This window comes from Corvus moneduloides, chromosome 25 (assembly GCF_009650955.1).
Source record: "Corvus moneduloides isolate bCorMon1 chromosome 25, bCorMon1.pri, whole genome shotgun sequence".
In the NCBI taxonomy this organism is placed as follows: domain Eukaryota; kingdom Metazoa; phylum Chordata; class Aves; order Passeriformes; family Corvidae; genus Corvus; species Corvus moneduloides.
This window is the reverse complement of record NC_045500.1, coordinates 2,084,298-2,102,312: the sequence shown is the minus strand read 5'-3', so window position 1 is coordinate 2,102,312 and position 18,015 is coordinate 2,084,298. Positions and strand designations below refer to the sequence as shown.

Genomic DNA, 18,015 nt, shown 5'->3' with positions numbered 1-18,015 from the left:
GTCCTGGCAGCCTCGGAAAAGTATCTCCATGGAGCTGGAGGGCAGAGTAGGCCAGGGAGGCAGAGGTTGCAGGAAGGCTGAGAACAGTCCCACAGCACAATGGTTAGGAATGAACAAGTCAGATTGCAGGGAGGGAAGGAGGGGAACAGGACTGAAATCTCTGGAGCAGCTGAGGAAACTGGGGTTGTTCAGTCCAGAGAAAAGGAGGTTCAGGGGACACCTCATTTCTCTCTACAACTCCCTGACTGGAGGGTGCAGTGAGGTGGTGGTCAGGCTCTTCTGCTGTGTCTCAAGTGAAAGGACCAGGGAAACAGCCTGAAGTTGCATCAGGGGAGGTTCAGACTGGATATCTGAAAAAAGGTTCATTGGAAAAGTGGTCAGGCATTGGAATAAGTTGCCCAGGAAGGTGGTGGTGTCTGGATGTGGCACCTGGGGGCATAGTTTAGGGGTGATTATGATATTGCTGGGTTGGTGGTTGGACTCAATGATCTTGAAGGTGTCTTCCAGCTGTGCTGGTTCTTTGAATTTATGTGAAATCTGCACTTCTTTGCTGTGGCTTGAGAGGAAAATTCCGTGGCTGAGGGAGAGGAGCACACAACAGGTACCCTGAAACATCCGGGTGCGAGGTCAGCGTGAGACAAGGGGACTTACAATCCTTCTCTGGGGTGGCAAACACGGAACTAAAGCTACATCTAAAGCTCCTAATACCCTTTAGAAAGCTCCTTACGCTTGTATTGTCCTCAAGAAAAAGCTCATCTCTTGTGCTTGGCAGCAGCTGTGTTTGGCCTGGAGTGCGGCACAAGCACTGGCAGATAAGGTGGCACCGGGAGGTTTTGCAATCTCTGAGCCCTCTGGATCCTTCTGGGGGAAAACTTCAGAAGGACCCGATTTCATCATGCTGCGAAATTAGAAGATGCTTTCAGTTGGGGAAGAAATCACGTGGGAAAGAAAAGGAACAGCTTCATACGAGTAAATCCCCTCCAGTGCTGTCCCAAATCCCGTTAAAGTGCCAGCTCTGATCCTGCAGGTGTGGAAAGCCTGGCAGGCACGGGCAGCATTGCAAGAGTGTTTGCAGGGAGCATCCTCCTGAAACTGCCTGAAACTGCCAAAAAACTCATCAGTTCGTTATGCTGCCTGTAAGATTTGTGCCTGCGGGCACCTCAAGAGGGACCCAAGCTCTTCCCATTTTTGGGGGAAACAAATGTCGTGGAACCAGGTTGCTCCTAAATCCGTGCGTCATGCTCCATGGGGGCAGTCTGAGCTGTCAGATCCAGCCTTGCCCACCCCAAGGGTAAAACCTTTGCTCACACCATGTCCCCGTGTGGATCCCGGGTGTTGTGGATGGACTCGGGGGTGAACATGCTGTGTCCTGCCATGCCCAGGAGTGGTTTCTCCAAAATTTTTTGTTCTGGGGAGCAGGCAAGCTGCAGAGTTCGGTTTGCCCTCACGCCTGCTCCCAACCCTCCAATTCAAGGGATCGTGGAATAACAGAGCAGTTTAAGTTGGAAAGCACCTTAAAGCTCAGCACATTCCACCCCCTGCCATGGGCAGGGACACCTTCCACTCGCCCAGGTTGCTCCAAGCCCTGTCCAGCCTGGCCTTGACGTGCAGAGGAACATCTGGGCTGCTGTGACCCGCTGGCTGCAGGATCCACGAGAGGGAGCTCCAGGGTCATCCCCAAAATCCTTTCCCAGGCCAAGCAGAGTCACAAGATGGTGCTGTTGTCTCGGCCATCGCAGGGCCTGCGAGGGACAAGGGAAAGCCCCTGGGGACAGGGGACCCCCGGGACCCCCCCCGTGCCACCACACCGCCCGTGCAGGACAGAGCCCAGCTCCCGGATGGGAGCTTCTCCCAAATCCGAGCCCATTTCCAGCCCTCTAGGGCGATCCCAAGGCTCTGCCTGGTTTTTCTCAGGAAAAGCTGGTGGACCGACGATCTAGAAGAGAAACGTGCCAGCAAGCGTGGCTTCACCTCCAACCTGCACTTCCCGTGTCCTGGGCTAATGTCCTGCCCTCGGGGTGAAGGGTCTGCGTCCCTGGGGCTGCAGCTTTTATAAGGGGTCCAATCAATCTGTGGAGCCCGGAACCTCACGGTGAAGGGGGTGGGGACATGGGGGGCAGAAAATCCAGAGGGGGTGAGGGTGTCCCCATCCCTGGGGACCGCCAGCTGTGCCACATGACGGGGATGTGGGGTGTGGAGAGCCCTTGCTCACGCTTCCCAAGGGGAAAGCTCCAGCCTGGGCTTGAGAAAAAGTTTCCCATGAAAGATTCCCTGAAACTGGTACGTTCCCACAAGGGGCTTTGATTTCAGTGTATTGGCATTTTCCGATGAGAAACCGTCCCATTGGAAATTCCCAACCAGCAGAGAGGAGCTCCGTGGTGTGTCGGGGGAGGCATCCTGCCGCCCGCAGCGGGAATTCAACACCAGCGGAATCCTGTGTCCGGAGGCTCTGGATAAAGAGGGGCGAGTGCAGCCAGCACTGCTCCCAGCACAGGGAAACTGTGGAGTCCTGCAGCTGAACAGCTTTGCTCTCCACAGGCTGCTCCTTGTTTTCCAAACACTTTCCTCTAGGAATTCCTCTCCCATCAGGGTGAAGCTGCGTTCAGTGCAGGCAGAGGGTGCAGCGTGCGAGCAGCACGGACCAGAGGCAGGAGCAGCTGGGGCTGTGGAGGCACTGGGAGCACAAGCTGATGCCTTGGTGCGGGTCTGAAGCTAAAGAGGATCCATAAAATTTGAAATAATGGGAGAAACCAAGGCAAGCAAGTTAGATATCAGCAAATTTAGGTTTTAGGAGGAAGTTCTTGGCTGTGAGGATGGTGAGGCACGTGTTGCCCAGAGAAGCTGTTGCTGTTCCATTTCTGGAGGTGTTCGAGGCCAGGTTTGGACAAGATCAGCTACAGTCATTGGGCATCGAAGCCTAAGATGTGCCCAAGGCCAGGCTGGACAGGGCTTGGAGCAGCCTGGGGCAGTGGAAGGTGTCCCTGCCCATGGCAGGGGGTGGCACTGGATGGGCTTCAAGGTCCCTTCCAACCCAAACCATTCCGTGTTTCTATGACCTGCTCTCAAACAGCTCTGATTATTCAGTGGTGCTGTTTCCACATCCCCACCACTCCCCAGTCCTGTGCCTCAGCTGTGGAGGAAATTTCTGGGTGTGCAATGGAGGCAGCTCTTCTCTTTTTAAGTTTGGGGTACCCCTAGAGCAATGACCAGTTCTTGCACCCCCGAGGGACCTTTCTGCTGGACCGTGGGACGTTGCTGTGAGGGGCGGCACTGGAACACCCTGGACTCACCTCAGTGCTTTGTGGCTGGAAAATGACCTGGGTTTCTGGCATCCATGAGGAGCTGCTGAGGTAGGGCAGGCAAGGCGAGGTGCCTGGAGGCAGGGAATGGGGCAGGCCGGCTGCTGGCCCTGGAGAAGGCAGTGCCCTCCTAGGGGTGCTCGCCCTTCATCAAAAACCGAAAGCTGGATCATGACCTGGCCCTCTGCTCTTAAAAGTAACCCAAAATTTAGCTCTTGATGCTTCTCTTTGATATCATCACTGGCTGCCAGGGAGGCGCTCACCTCAGGTGCCTCACACAGAGAGGAGGACTCGCTCCACGGGAGGTTCCCCCACTCTCCAGGTGACATGTGCTGCTTTCAGGAGGGTTTCCAGCCTTGCCCACGCCGTGCTGGTGGAACTCACACTCAGTGTGTCCTTAGTGGGATAGAAGTGATGGAGCCAGAGAACTGAAACCATGAATAGATCACCAATCCCCCTCTCTCTACCCAGGGTCTCCTCTTCCTGCACCACACTGGACTCTTCTGTCATGCATCAACTTCAGGGCTGTTGCACAGGAGCGAAGGAGAACAGACTCCAGCCACGAATTTCCCCAGGGCTTTGTCCCATCTGGTTTGGAATGCACTCCCTGAGAGGGCTTTCTCCAGCCCTCCTGGGATCATGTACCACGGCCTGCTGCAGCTCTGATGGAAACCGTGCCTCTGTTCCGTGGCAGGTACTTCATCTGGGCTCCGAGGCTTCCTTCCCTCCGCTTGTTTTCCTGGTGGTTGTCTCTCCAGCAAGTCCCTTTGAGAGGCCTGCACTTCTCAGATGTTATGTCTGGAAGTTTGCTCTGTTTTTTTGGCTAAGGGGCCCAGGGTCTGGAAGTAGAGAGGCTTTTGTGGGAACCCAAGTCCCCTTTTGACACGACTTCCTTGTGCTTAAATTTCAGGTTGAGTTACAGGCTCGAACAATTTCTGGTTGGATATCTTTCATTGTCAGAGGGGATTAGGGCAGCGATTATTTACATGCACCTCTATTACACAGAGTCTGTTTCTTTTCTTTCCTTTCTTTTTCCCCCAAGTAATTCCACATAATTTGCAAACCTTGATTGAAGCAGCCCCGTAGATGGGGGAGAGGGAGTGAATGAGGCTCCTGCCGGGCAAAGTGGAATGGGCAGGTGGAGATCTCTGAACTGGGAGACGCCTGTGGGGCTGATGATTATGGATCCCCAGAACTGTCTGGATTGGAAGGGACCTTAAAAATCATCTTGTTCCACCCCCCTGCCACGGGCAGGGACAATTTCCACTAAACCAGACTGTTCAGAGCCCCACCCAACCTGCCTTTGGGAGAGCATCCTCTTCATCCTCCTCCTCGCACATGTATCCCGAGCAGGCAGGTTCCCCCTGGAGCATCCCCTCTCTCCAGCACTGGAGCTGCTCCCAGCAGAGCTGAATGCCTGGCACGCTGGGCTGCTGGTTTGATCTAGGGCAGCTCCTCTGGAGCTTTGGCTGTTCCCCAAGAAATAGGGAGATATTTTTTTTAGAACCCAGCGTGCATGAGTTTTAAAAGGGATTTTTGATAGAAGTCCCATTTACTCCTTTATTTGGCTTGGGAGGCTGCAGTGGAACAGCTTTCTTTACATATCCTTGAGTGTTATTTGATTAAGGTTATGACTGCTAATAAACACTCCAGGGCTATTCTCCATCCCCACCACTTGTAATTCAGGCAGACTGTTGCCTGCATGGGACTACACCTTTTTTATATCAGTACAAGGGACCAGAGTGCTGATTCTGCTCCCTTTCATCAGTTCGCCAGGGTATTGCTCACTTTGATTTATTCCAGCTTTATAATGTAAGGGAAAATAGAAATGGGAGGTGTGCCAGGAGTGTTTCTGGCACAATAACCAGTTTACTTCCTTTTCCTTCACTTTGCCATTTAGAATCACGAGTTCTTCTATAAAACAGCTCCGAGAAGAGCACACATTACCCTGGAGTGAGAAAACTTGAAGCTGCAGCATCGAACTGATGAAACCCAAAATCTTGTTTGAAATGTAGGAGAAGCAGGTCCTGCTTGGAAAAGCAGAGGAAGGAAGGGAGCCCAGAGGACTCTGTTCTGCCCCCTAGAAAATGAGTGCATTTCTTAGTATGCTTAGGTTTTGCCATGTAAGTAAATATTTTTAATTTTTCGGGCAGGAAAAGAGAGGAAGTGATAACGGACACCTGTGGTACCAGCACTGCCACAGCTGTTGGGAGACATCTCAGCCAAAACCAGCCAGCCCTGGGCTGAGGAAAGAGAGGGTCAGGCTCTTCTAGGGGTACACAGCATGTCTGGAGAGGAGGAAGCAGAGCCTCAGGACTCACTCCGACACTGGTGAGTGCAGTCACCAACATCCAGGGAATAACCAGGGCACCGCAGAAGTTTAAAAAATTACGACTGTGCCACGTGCAGTGAAATCAGGATGTGCTTGGGTGTAGCCAGGATGCAGCTGAAAACACACACTGATGGCCAGGTGGGAGTCCAGGAGAGCACAGAGAGCTCCCCGGTCGCTCCAAGCTCTTCTGCTCCCCTTTCCCCTGCAGCCTCCATGGCTTTTTCCCGGCCATGCAGCACCATCTCTCCACAACAGCCATAATAAGTCTTGGGCTGTGCACTAATGAAAAGCTGTGTGGGCCAGTCCCTAATTACACCCATCAGTTAAGCTGTCAGAGGGGGCTCTCGGCCTCCTTGTTTCATTATTAGATCTGGGCCTTGATGAGCTGCAGTCAGGCGTGAAAGGGCAACCTGAGCCCATGGAGGTCTCCACTCCCCCACGGAGCTTGGGAGGTTTAGGACTAGGCCTGGTTTTTCAGGTCTGAGCTTTACCTATTGCAGGGAGAGAGCTGAGAGAAAGGAAGAGGGAAAGGTGGGGAGATCCAGAGGTCTTCTCACATTTTCTGGCCTTTTAGAATCTTCAGGCTTCAGCATTTTGAAGACAAGAAGCCATTGCCTTCAGTGCAGGCTTTCCTGCATAAAAACTTAAGGAATTGCAGCTCTGTATGTTCAGCTTCACTACGAACGTGGTGCAGGGATGAGCCCAAGCCATGGTGTCTTTCAGCCACATCTGGATTTCAAAGTGTCCCAAAGGATGGTGTTGGGGGCTATTTCTCCATATAAGTGGTCCCTTTAAATTCACATCAGACCCAGTGGAAAACAGACCTGCAGATGATGGGGTTTAATGACAACAGCACCAGTTTATTTGAACCAGGGTCTTTATGGGGAGATGTGTTTGTTTTCTCAGGCCACACATTATTAACTGATCCCCAGACTTTGTTTTTACAGTCGCATTGTGAGCAACTTCCCACTTCTCACCCCTTTTCTCCATCAAAACACTCTGGCTCTGGAGTGGTGTGTAAGGCACCCGGGCTGCTGCTGCGGGGGGTGAATTTCCATTCAGCAATCCTGCTGAATCCCACAGAATCCTCCTTCTTACTGGGAGAGTCAGACTGGGAACTTCCTGCTGCTCTTTGGACAAGATCAGCTACAGTCATTAGGCATCGAGGCCTAAGATGTGTTCCAAGGCCAGGTCGGATGGGGCTTAGAGCAGCCTGGGATAGTGGAAGGTGTCCCTGCCCAAATGGAACAGGATGAGCTTAGAGGTCCCTTCCAACCCAAACCATTCTGGCATTCTGTAATTCTGTTCCCTGTTGGTATGAAGGGGTAATAATATTTTTTTTTTTTTTGTCTTCCCCATGTATCAGCCCCATTGTTATTCCAAAGCCCCTTTTCCCAGCTTCTCCTCTCCCAGGACAAGTCTGTCACTTGCTGGATGCCTGTACCGGGGGAGAAGAGCCCATTTGCCAAGAGCTCCGAGTGAAACACTTACAGGACCTTCTTCTGGAGTATTTGGTTCTGTTAAACCAGGAGAGAACGGGCTTTTTGCCATCCCTTCATAAATAAATAAATTTGAGAAGCGTTGAAATAATTAATCATGGCTGTGCATGAGGTGCTGGGCAAAGCTGGAATGCTGGGAAAGGGATGGGATTTTGGGCAACGGCTTCTCCTTGTCAGGTTCCCCACCTGTGACTTCCACAGAGTCTCCTCCGATCAGTCCCAGCCTCCGCCTGACAAGCAGGAATCTGAAACGGAACAGCCTGTTCTGGAGGGCTCGCGGGGGTCTCTGCTGCATAGCTCCACGCAGCTGTTAATCACCAAATATCTCTGGCTCCCAGCAGCTGTCCGGTGTTTATCTTTGCCTGGCTATCTCCAGGCCCAGCCCGCCGAGAGCAGGCTGTGCAGCCAAGCCAAATACGAAGGGAACACGGATCATTTGCACACAGGGATGTGCGCGTGGGGCTGTGCGTGTGCGCGCACGGGCTGGGGCTGCGTCCCCCTGGAGGTGCCCGCCAGTGGTCTGTGTTAGTGAAATGTGCTGTTCCTGGAGGTGCGGTGAGTGGAGGTGTGTGAGAAGTGAGAGCACTCAGCGAAGTGCTCTCGCTCAGTAATTCCCTGAGTTCTCGCTAAGCCTTGTGAAGCTTTTGAGATAAAGTGGAAAAATACAGATCTTCCCAAATCTTCCAGCATCAGTCACAGAGAGGCTTTAAAGTGCATCTCAAAGGCAGTGCCCTGGGCCATCCCTTTGGGAAAAGAGAAGGAGGAGGAGGAAGAAGAGAAGAAGGCGGAGGAGGGCTAACAAAGTAAACTGTACCACCTGCAGAAGAGAAGGAGGGTTGACCCTGTGGCTCCAATTAACCTGTCCTCACAGGTGTGTGAGGGCACGAGGTTATATAAATCAGGCTCAGGAGAGGCAGAGTTTTCCTGGGAAGGGTTGAGAGCAGCAGCTCTCTTGGCCTGTTTGATGTTGTTTCTGTGGCAAGAAGCTTGCAGTGACCTCAGAGATGAAAGGCTTGAGGCGCAGCAAGGAGGATGTGAGTGTGTTATACCCTGATTTTTCTGAAGGCTTGCCCCTTTCCTTTTCCCTGTTTCCAGGTCCTTTCTGTAACAGAGCATCCTGAGCTACCACACGACAGCAAAGGATGTCCTGGCTGCATCCAAGTTGCTGTTTGTGTGATAAGGTAGGGTTTAGCTGAACTTATGGGGTGTGGGAACCAATGAAGTTCTCTCTTATTGAATTTTAGCTGCAAGTGTCCAGAGAAGAACAAGGTTGTGTTGCTGAATGTTGTGAAGCTTCCAAAAAAAGGGGTTGTGGTTTTTATTTACCACGCAGTTGGCTGGGTATTTAATATTGTTTTGTAAAGAGAGCTTGAGGTCCTGGTTGCTGCTGACCCTCCCCTGAGGGTTCAAAGGCTGTCAGGCACTGAGAGTTACAGGCCCTGGCTGTACAGGATGGTGTGTGCCTTGGACTTGTCTGAGCCCTGGAAAGGCTGGAATCTTGCAGTTTCTCACACTGAGTTCCTCAGGGCAGCTGCATGAGATATGCTGCAGTGCTGGCTGCTGGAGAGGGCGTTTTTGGGGAGGTGGGAAGCTGGAGGCCTGTGCTGAGCTCTGTTTTGGGCTGAGTGAGGGGGTGTGAGTTTGCTGATGCCTGGTTTGCCTCTTGCTCTGTGAGTACAGTGAGTGCTTTCCATGGACATTGTGCAACAAAGGCCAGGGCTTCTTCTAAAGCAACTCTGCTTTCTTGGCTGGAAATGCCCAGTTTTCCTTCAGGTCCAGCTCTGGTATTTATCAATTAACTTCCTCCAGATCCTGGGAACAGCCACAGCTGTCCTTCCCTGCAGCCCAGAGCACCCACTTCCTCCTGCCTTACCTCATCCTGCAATTAGTGTCCCTCAGGGCACCCTGGGCTGCAGCAGCCTCTCCATCTGTCCTGTTTTCTGTGCATGCAGCGAAGCCTCGGAGGATACAGGAATGGAAGAGAGAGAAGCCAGTTGCCCAGGAGGGGTGTTCAGGCAGGACACGCTTGTGTCTTTCACCTGGAGAAGTGGGGGTGAGCCTGGAGTGGGGATCTGGGGCTGTAGTGAGGGTAATGAGCTGCCAGGAGGCTTCTGCTGGGGGCTGGGGGAAGAAAAGCAAGGGAGAGGTTGTGGTGGCTCCTGTTCCCACCAAAAACAACAAACCCTTGGGCTCTCCAGTCAGAGCCTTTGCTGTAGGTGAGAGACTTCTCCGAAGGGAGAGCCCCACTTTCTGGAAGGCAAAGGACAGGAAGGGAGGAGTTCAGCTGGACCAGACTCTCTGATAATGAGCTCGTCAGCTGTTAATGTGCTGAGAGGATGTGGCAGCCCATGGATCTGCTGGACTCTGTGTGCAGTGATTGCTTGTCTGAAGAGCCAAGAGTCTCCTGACGAGCAGAGGTGCAGACCCTTCCTTTCCTCTGTGGAACACCAGGAAAAGGCTCTTTGGGACTGTCACACACCAGGGTCAATGTGCTGCCCTGAAAAGCGGAGTGAAAAACTGCACAGAAACGCTGCTGTGCCCTGGGGAGAGGGTGGTGGAGACAGCTCAGGAGGCACCTCGATGGCAGGCACAGTCTAGAGCTCCATCTCCTCTGGTTTATTGTCCTTGCAGGCTTCTTTCCAGATGGCAAAGGGAAGCGTCACCTTTGGCTTTGCCTCGTCAGATGTGCTTTGGGCAGAGCTGACACGTCGGGGCTCTGCAGTTTCCACGGGGCTGGCACAGCACAGAGGAGTGTGGGGGTCCCTCCGGAGAGTGCTGATGCTCAGGGTGGATCAGGGTGCCTGCGGGACTGCTGATGGTGGTGCAGTGGAATATTTGCCTCCTCCCCATCCCAGAGGCACCAAAAATCTTGAGGGAAATTCCCAGGCTGCTGTGCCTTGGCGTGGGCGCTGTGGAAGCAGTGGGGTGTAGAGGGAGAGTGGCTTTGCTCTGCCCCTGGACAGCCCTGCCAGACAGAGCAGAGGGAAAGGGGGACAGCAAAATTATCCCCGGTGCTGGCTTCAAACTCAACTCAGCTTCAAGTCCTTGTCCTGCCTGCTGGGAAGACCTGCCTAGAAGGCTGTGGAGCTGCAGGAAGGTGATGTGCTGAGAAAATACCTTGTTCTGAGTGCTGCTGCTCTTCCTCAGCTTCCCAGGGCGCATCCCCTGTGACCATCTCCGGTGTTCATGGCATCCCAGCCTGCCCTGTGTCCCCCCATCTTGGTGAGATGTACCGTCTCGTGGTACTTGGGCACTGCCATGGACATTTTTAATCAGTTTTCTCCCCTTCCCTTGTTTTGTTGGGAAGAAAAAGCCAGAGCCAAAATCCAGCTGCTGTCAGTGGGGGGTCCTGTGGGTATTTGTGTCCCGAAATCCCATTTTCCTTTCTGAGCTGTTGAATTTTGTTGTTTCTGGCCCCCACTGATTCAGGGAGCAGACATCCTGTTCTTCTCCATCCTCTCCATGTCCCTTGGCTGATGTTTGGCATTAGCTGAGGACATTTGGTAGCCCACTGTGCAAGCCACCATGGGAAGACAACATTTCCCCTTAATTTACACAGGGGCATTGTTGCCTGCTTTAATGTGCTCTGATTTAAACAAAATGCTGTTTTTAAATGAGCTTGGCGGGGTTTGTTGCAGAAGGCAGTAAGTCTGTCTTTAAAAAGGGGGGGGGGGTTTTGTAGAGAGGGGATTCTGCCTCTGAGTTGAGGTTGCTGAGTCGGGCAGCTCTTACGAGCCTGTATAAAAATGTGTATGAGCCCTCCTAAACCTTCTTGTAATTCCATGAACTTCAGCATGGCTCTGACGGTGCTTGGAGGGGGGAACTTCACGCTGGAGTCGCCTGGCACTGGTCCCAGTCAGGATGGAGGTCACTTCTATCGACCTGAGCTGCATTCAAAACAATCACTTAGGTGTGAAAAAATCCACTGCCTGTTCCCAGGGCTCCTCAGTCCCCACCCAGAGTATTTTTAAAATATTCATAATGAGCTGTCATTTTGGCCAGGGCTCACTTGGCCATTTAGGGCTGGTGGTAACAACGAGACCACAACGTGCAGGCACAGGCGAAGGAATGAGGGGCTTTCTGCTGCTTTATTGTTTTCCCCTGCTTTGCCTTCGGTTGTTTGGAGTCCTGCAGTGGTTTCCAACAGCTGGCCCGGCGATCATCCCGATCGTGTTGCTCTGTGCTTCACTGAGCTGGGGGGACTTGGCAGCCCGGCAGCTGTCCCAGAGCCTGAGCCATGAATGAGCTCAGAGGGGAAGGAGAGAGGCTTGGATGGGAGAAAGTGTATTAGTGGTGGCTTTTTTTCCAAGTGAGAGGCTGACGGAGTTGACTGGATCCAGGCACAGCCTGAGCAGGTGCTGTGTGTGCTTTGCCCTCCCGTGTTTCTCCTCCCTTGCCTGTGCCTGGACCCTTCTGGATGTTATAAACATGTATTATAATATTGGCTTCTCGCAAGTATAAAGGTAGATATTATATAATGTTAGAAATGCTTTTTGCTGTGTGGATGTAGTTTTCTCTCTTCTTAGCAAGAATGTTAGCAAGTGTGAGCAAGTAAGAGAACCTCCAAGGGAGCAGAGGATGAGGCCCGAGGAGCTGCTGACCAACACTTTGTCCAGAGAACAAAAGGGCCCAAAGGCTGCTCTGCCCGGAGAACGGGCGGCCAGGAGGGTCCGAGAGCCGCTATCACCGCTCTGCCCGGGGGCAAAGAGGCCCAAAGCTGCAATCAGCCCTGACTGTCTGGAGAATTAAGAGATCCACCCTACCATCGACTCTTACCTAGCGAGCCCAACCCCAAGAATCAAGAGAAATAAAACCACAAGGCAGAAGACTACGCATGCTCTAAAAAGGCGGACCCAAGGAGCGGCCATGCAGATCAATTCCTAGAAAAGTTTGAATATGAATAGAGAACAGACAGTAAAAATGGTATAAAAAGGACTCACCTCGAGCATCAGGTGTGCTCTTGGCAGAGCACCAAGGCACCCGGCCATTATCCCTTTGCTTTATTTTATGTGTCTCTTATTGTCTTTATATTAAACTCTTTAAATTCTCACAGGAGGTTGAACCCCGTTTTTCACATGGAGCACTTGGGGATGGCCACAAGAAGGCCTCAACCTGGCCTGTCTGAGCATCCCTGCAGCATCAGGGCACTGCTCACCGCTGCCCCGGGAGCTCCCATGTAGTTCTGCCAATCTGTTCCAGTGCTGATGTCCAGCTGCTCTTGGCTCTTCCCACTCTGATGCCCCACACAGATCTATTTTTTAAGCTGTGTTTCAGGCTTGAATGCAACCTACTCACAGCCTGCCACAGGTTTTATGCTGCAAATCCCAAGTGCCAGAGCTGCTTAAAAAAGGGTTTTGAGCAAGATCCTCAGTGCCCCTTGCAGCATCCTTGTGCCCAGTGCAGCGCTGTCCCTTGATACCAGACCTAATAACTCAGGCTGGCGTGAGATTCAGAGGATATTTTACACCATGCACAAGGTCGGGATGAGAGCTTCAGCCCCTATTTCATGCCTGTGCCCTCAAGCCCATATTTCAAAACGACATGGGCTGTGTTCAAAGTTTCCTTAAAATACCCCGCACGGACCCAGTAAAGTTGCAGCACGGTGTAAGGGTGTGGTTCCCTTCGTGTGGAGCCTAGAACACTCCATGAACATGGTGACCCCTCCCTAAAATGTGGCTTGCAAAGCAAAATCCCACTTCCGAGTGGGTGTGATGAAGCAAGGACACAGAAATGTCTTGTGGTGCTTTCCTCGGGTGAGAAGAGTTGGGCGAAGCACCCCAGGCTGCTCCTGCTTTTAAGAAGGTCATCTTTAACTGGTTTGCTGCCTCCATTACCAAGTGTTGCAGTGGGGATCCTGCAACACGCATATATCAAACCAGGAGTCCCGTGGAAAGGAAATATATATGGACAGACAGATTCTTGCTAGATGTTTCAGAGATGTTTATTTCTCCAGCCGCATGGCCGGAGCTCTGCCCAGGAACTGTTCCAGTCACGGGACCAAGGGTCCTTCTGCCCGCGCAGGGAACACAAACCAACCCATGGGAACGAGGCTGAGCAGGGGCAGGGAAGCCCCGTGTCTGTCCCTCAGGGCCTCTCTCCCAGGGCTACACGGCGGGGGAGGGACCCCAACACCTCACCCGTTTTATTTTAATAAAAGGAGAATGAAAACAACTGGATAAACATAACAAGAACAGTTTCAAAACAAAACAAGCCACCCTCCTGAGTCTTTAAATGTCCAAACAGATTCTCTGGAACATCTTAGGGCTGACAGAAGGGAGACAGAATTCTCTGAGCATGCTTTGTGGGGAAACTGAGGCAGGAGAGGGTTTAACTTCTTCCCTTCCCCTTTTCATCCCCCACTCGGCATTGGAAAGGGATTTTTGGGGAAACAATTGGCAAAAGCATGGTTTTGTGAGGGAAACCATGGATGAAAAAACGGATTGGGAATACACTGGGGGTAATAGGACATAGGGTAAAAGGGAAAGGTGGGATTAGGAAAGGGAAACTGTAGGGGGGGCTTACAATGGAGATATTGTCTAACATGACTACGATTTTTTGCATATATACTGCCTTTTACAGAAACACCATCAGGCCCAGTGACCTGCGATGCTTGTAACCCTTTTCTCCCTAGTACAATATTAAATTCCACCACCTCTCCATCTCCCAAGCTTGGGATGCATTTTTCAGGGTTATTCTTTTTAATAGCAGTTCTATGCACGAATATGTCTTGCTGGTTGTCACACCTTGTTATAAAACCATAATTTTGCTTAACATTATACCATTTTACTATCCCTAAGGTCTTAGTTACTATGATCTTTTTCCGAGTGGCTGCTGGTTTTTGTCTCGCTGCGTCTTTGCTCTCTCCTTCGGTCGCTCCCGTGTTGGAATTGTCGGGGCTGCTCGTGCCTGCGCGCTCTTCCCGGGGTCGCGTTCGGGGCTGCGCGGGCCGGGCCGGGCCGCGCCGCTCAGTTCTCCGTGCGCCGCCTCCTCTGCTCGCAGCTTCGCTGCCGATGCCGGGCGCTGCATCCACGTCTCGGCCGGGCCCCCGAGCGACGACCCCCCCGCGCCCTGCTCCAGCGCGCGTCTCGGCTGGGCGCGGCTCCGCTCCACCGGCACCGCCGCCCGCCGCCGCCTGCGCGCCTCCCCTCTCAGTCGGGCGTTCACGGGGCTCGCTCCACCACGCGCTGCACAGGACCGGGCGGGCACCGCCGGGTCCCGCCGCTCCCCGCTCCACCACCGACACTGCGGCTCGCGTGGCTCCGCCCACGCGCGGGAACTGCCTCGCTGCTGCTCGCAGAGCGCTCGGTGCACGTGGCCTGGGCCGCACGGTCCCTGCGCCAGGACACAGCTGACATCGCTCAGCAGTCTCGGTAACTAAATAATATTCACGAAAATATTCTTCCATCGGCATATATTTTGACTCCAGTATTAACTGTGTCCAAACGGTTTTCCAAAAGCCCTTGGTAAGAATTAAATCCCAAGAAACATAGAAAAAGTTCTTAAACAACCATGCCAGGAAGTGTTTCAGTTCTTTTTGAGCTTGAATCAAGCTAAAATTTACAAATCGTTGTTCAAGAATCATTTTAAGTTTAAGATAAATGTCCATATGCGGCTCGGAGAGCCAAGAGTCTTCCCACTGTTCCTCCATAGTTTAGATACGGAATAGCAAAGCAAAACCAAGAAGAGGAATCCAAAGTTTCCAGGGTTTACTCACACAAATCAGTCGCTTAGGGATCGGGGATCGTTCTGCCCGCATTCTCTACCATTACGTTGCAGTGGGGATACTGCAACACGCATATACCAAACCAGGAGTCCCGTGGAAAGGAAATATATATGGACAGACAGATTCTTGCTAGATGTTTCAGAGATGTTTATTTCTCCAGCCGCATGGCCGGAGCTCTGCTGAGGAACTGTTCCAGTCACGGGACCAAGGGTCCTTCTGCCCGCGCAGGGAACACAAACCAACCCATGGGAACGAGGCTGAGCAGGGACAGGGAAGCCCCGTGTCTGTCCCTCAGGGCCTCTCTCCCAGGGCTACACGGCAGGGGAGGGACCCCAACAACCAAGGGCAGTCCTGGAGGCTGCTGGGGGTTCCATTTGCAAGGCAGTCACTCGGGCTTTGTGGAGATGGTGATGATGTGTGGCAGGATGATCTCCAGCAAGGGGTGGGGAAGGCTGAATCCAAAGCCCCTGTGAGGCTCCGCGTGCTCTGAGCTTTAGGATGAAAGAAAGTAAGGGACTGCTTTGCTCTTCCCTAGATGTGGCCTAGGTCAGTGTGTCCGCACTCCTGCTCTGCTGTTCCCCTTTCCTACCAAGCCTTGGCTTCTCTGGAGTCTGACAGAAGCTCCATGTGGATGCAGGGATCTGTCTGGATCTTACCCATTGGCATCTGGAAAGCTCCTGACCTGTGTTATTCCTGGCCTGCATCAAATCTCTCCATGGTGACAATCCTTTGGGCTCATCCCCCAAAACATTTTGTGGGACCTGTCAGTTTCGATTGGTGCTGCTGTCTGCAGCTTTTATCAAGGATGATGCTCCTGTGCCATTCGCCCTCGGGCGTGGCCCATCCTTGCTCCTGTTACCTCACAGCACAGCTGCCCTGCTGTGCTGCATCCTGCTCTGAGGTCAGGATCAGGTGTTTGTGCTTTTGGAAGGGGCAGACTGAACAGGTGTCAGAGACTGAAACAGTTCATGCCTCAAACACTGATATCATTGGGATCCGTGGAGTGGTGATACGTTCTTTATTCTGTCTCTGTCAAGCTCTTTCTGTTCCTCCCCCACACCCATTTTCTGTTTCTTTCCCTCCCTCTCTCTTCTATTTACTATCAAATAAAACCCACACTATTGTCACTGGCCTGTGGTCTCATTTGCACCTTAATTCAGGCAGGGGCATTTCTAAGAACGTCAATAACCGGATCCTGACAACAGGCCAAGTGCTTGGTTGGTTTTGGGCTTCTCAGGCTTGTTTTCTTCCAACCTCTGCCCTCAGGGACCACAGAGAGGGGCAGTGGTAAGCACAGGGCTGAGATCAGCCGTGCCTGTGAGTGAGGGAACAATCAACCTTTTCTACCTCAATGCTTACTGCGGATGCCAGGTCTCTCGTGTGTCTTTCCAGACATCTGCCTGGGCAGGTGCCATGCTCTGGCAGGGAACAGGCCAGCAACTGGCTCCAGTGTTGGAAAGCCAGCCAGTAATGGTGGAAAGAACACTTGTGGGTTTATTTAGATACCAGTGCCCTGCTGCTCTTTTGAGGGCATTTGTTACCTGGCACTCGAAGCTACAAATTTTTTGCTGTTCACCTGAAAGGGCTTTTGAAGCTGGGAGAGAAGGGCTGGGATGCTTTGTAAGCCATGAATGGGAACTGGTTGGGGGAGACAGTCTTAATTCTTTGACATAATGTGGAACTTCAGCGGTGAAATCCACATTAAATTAAGACAGATGAGTGTGGAAGGAGTTGTTGGAGGAGTTTGCTGTGCTCAGCACAAGAGCGCCAAATCTGTGTTCTCTTGGTTGTGTCTCAACACTGTGGATGCCTCAAGGTGCCTGGCATGGGGCTATTTCTGCTAAGATTGAGTTGGAGCTTTCAGGGGATGACATTGAACTTTGAATAAAGGCTTTGGCTCTGTCACAGTTTTTTTCTGCACTGAGAGGAGGGAGCTCAGGCCTCTGCTGCTTTCTCTGACAATAAACCCTACCCTGAGGTGTGCAGAACAGCTCTAAATCTCAACTCCCTGTGAGTTATTTCCTTTGAGCTCTTGATTATGCTCTAGCACGTGATCCAGGATGGATGAGGTTCCATCCATTCCTTCTGGACACCTCATGGATCTCCAGCAGCTGCGAGCAATTTATTTTGGGTGCAGTCAGTTAACGTTGTGGTGAAGTGCTTTGAAGATGTACAGCATCCTCGAATGCTGAGCTTTGTTTCATTATTATTATTACTATTTAACATCTCTATGCAGCTGAACTACTGTCAGACGTCCTCACTTAATAACACATTTTGTGTCTGGATCTTTTCTGCAAAGGCAGATTTTTGGCCCAGGGGACGGTGCAGTGATATAATAGAGTCTGCAGTTACACACTGCCTGTCATCCCAGTCTCCCAACATGCGCTACAGGCAGCACTTAATTCTCACCATTTGGTAGGGCAGGCTGGCAATCCATCATCCATGATTCCATGATCTCCGTGCTGAGGCTGAGAGGGAAAGGCTGACCTTTGTGAGGTCAAACAGGAAGGAATTAGCCCCACATTGCCCAGAACCTGCTCTCCCCATTGCAGTTCCACTGCATCCACACCATGGCCTTGTAGGAACCTCTCCCACTCCTTACAAAGGGATCTGGCAGCTGCTGTCTTTATATGTTCTTATTTCGGATCAAAAAGCACAGAGCTGGAGTTCGCTGTCATGCAAAAAGCTTGTGCAGTGCGGAGGTTGAAACCCAAAGAAGCAGGAGACAGCCTGGGTAAGCAGGAAAGCAGGAATGAGCAACTCCTGGAGTTTGGAGTGAGGTTTCTGCCACCGGGGGATGGGTGGGTTGTTGTCTTTGCTTTCCCTTCTCGTGATGCCACCTGGAGACCAGGCATTGATTCTGTTATTGAATTCGATTTCTGGCCAGCACGATTGCTGGCAGAGCTCTCCAAGGAGCTGCTGTTTGGGATGCTGTGGGAAACCAGTCTGACCAGAGGCCACCCAGCAGCCTAAATCCCCCTCTTGGGAGTGGGGGAGAGGGACTGGGCCAGTCCCTCCGTGTCAGAGCAGGGCAGCTTTCCTGCTCTCTCCCGTGGCTCTTCAGACTGATGGCTGTCAATCCCCGCTTTTCACCAGAAAACATTAAAAAATCACTTTAAAATTGAGGATGTGATAGGAGAGGGAGCTGTGGAACTCCATCAC

At 52.1% G+C, this 18,015-nt stretch overlaps 1 long non-coding RNA gene across 1 annotated transcript in view; it reads left to right on the top strand.

The window, feature by feature from the left end:
• Window positions 1-18,015, top strand: part of LOC116455765 — a 33,779-nt gene that overhangs the window by 4,490 nt on the left and 11,274 nt on the right. Inside the window, exon 2 of the long non-coding RNA XR_004244471.1 lies at window positions 6,823-6,859. This is a non-coding gene — a long non-coding RNA (uncharacterized LOC116455765). The remainder of the gene's footprint in view (window positions 1-6,822; window positions 6,860-18,015) is intronic.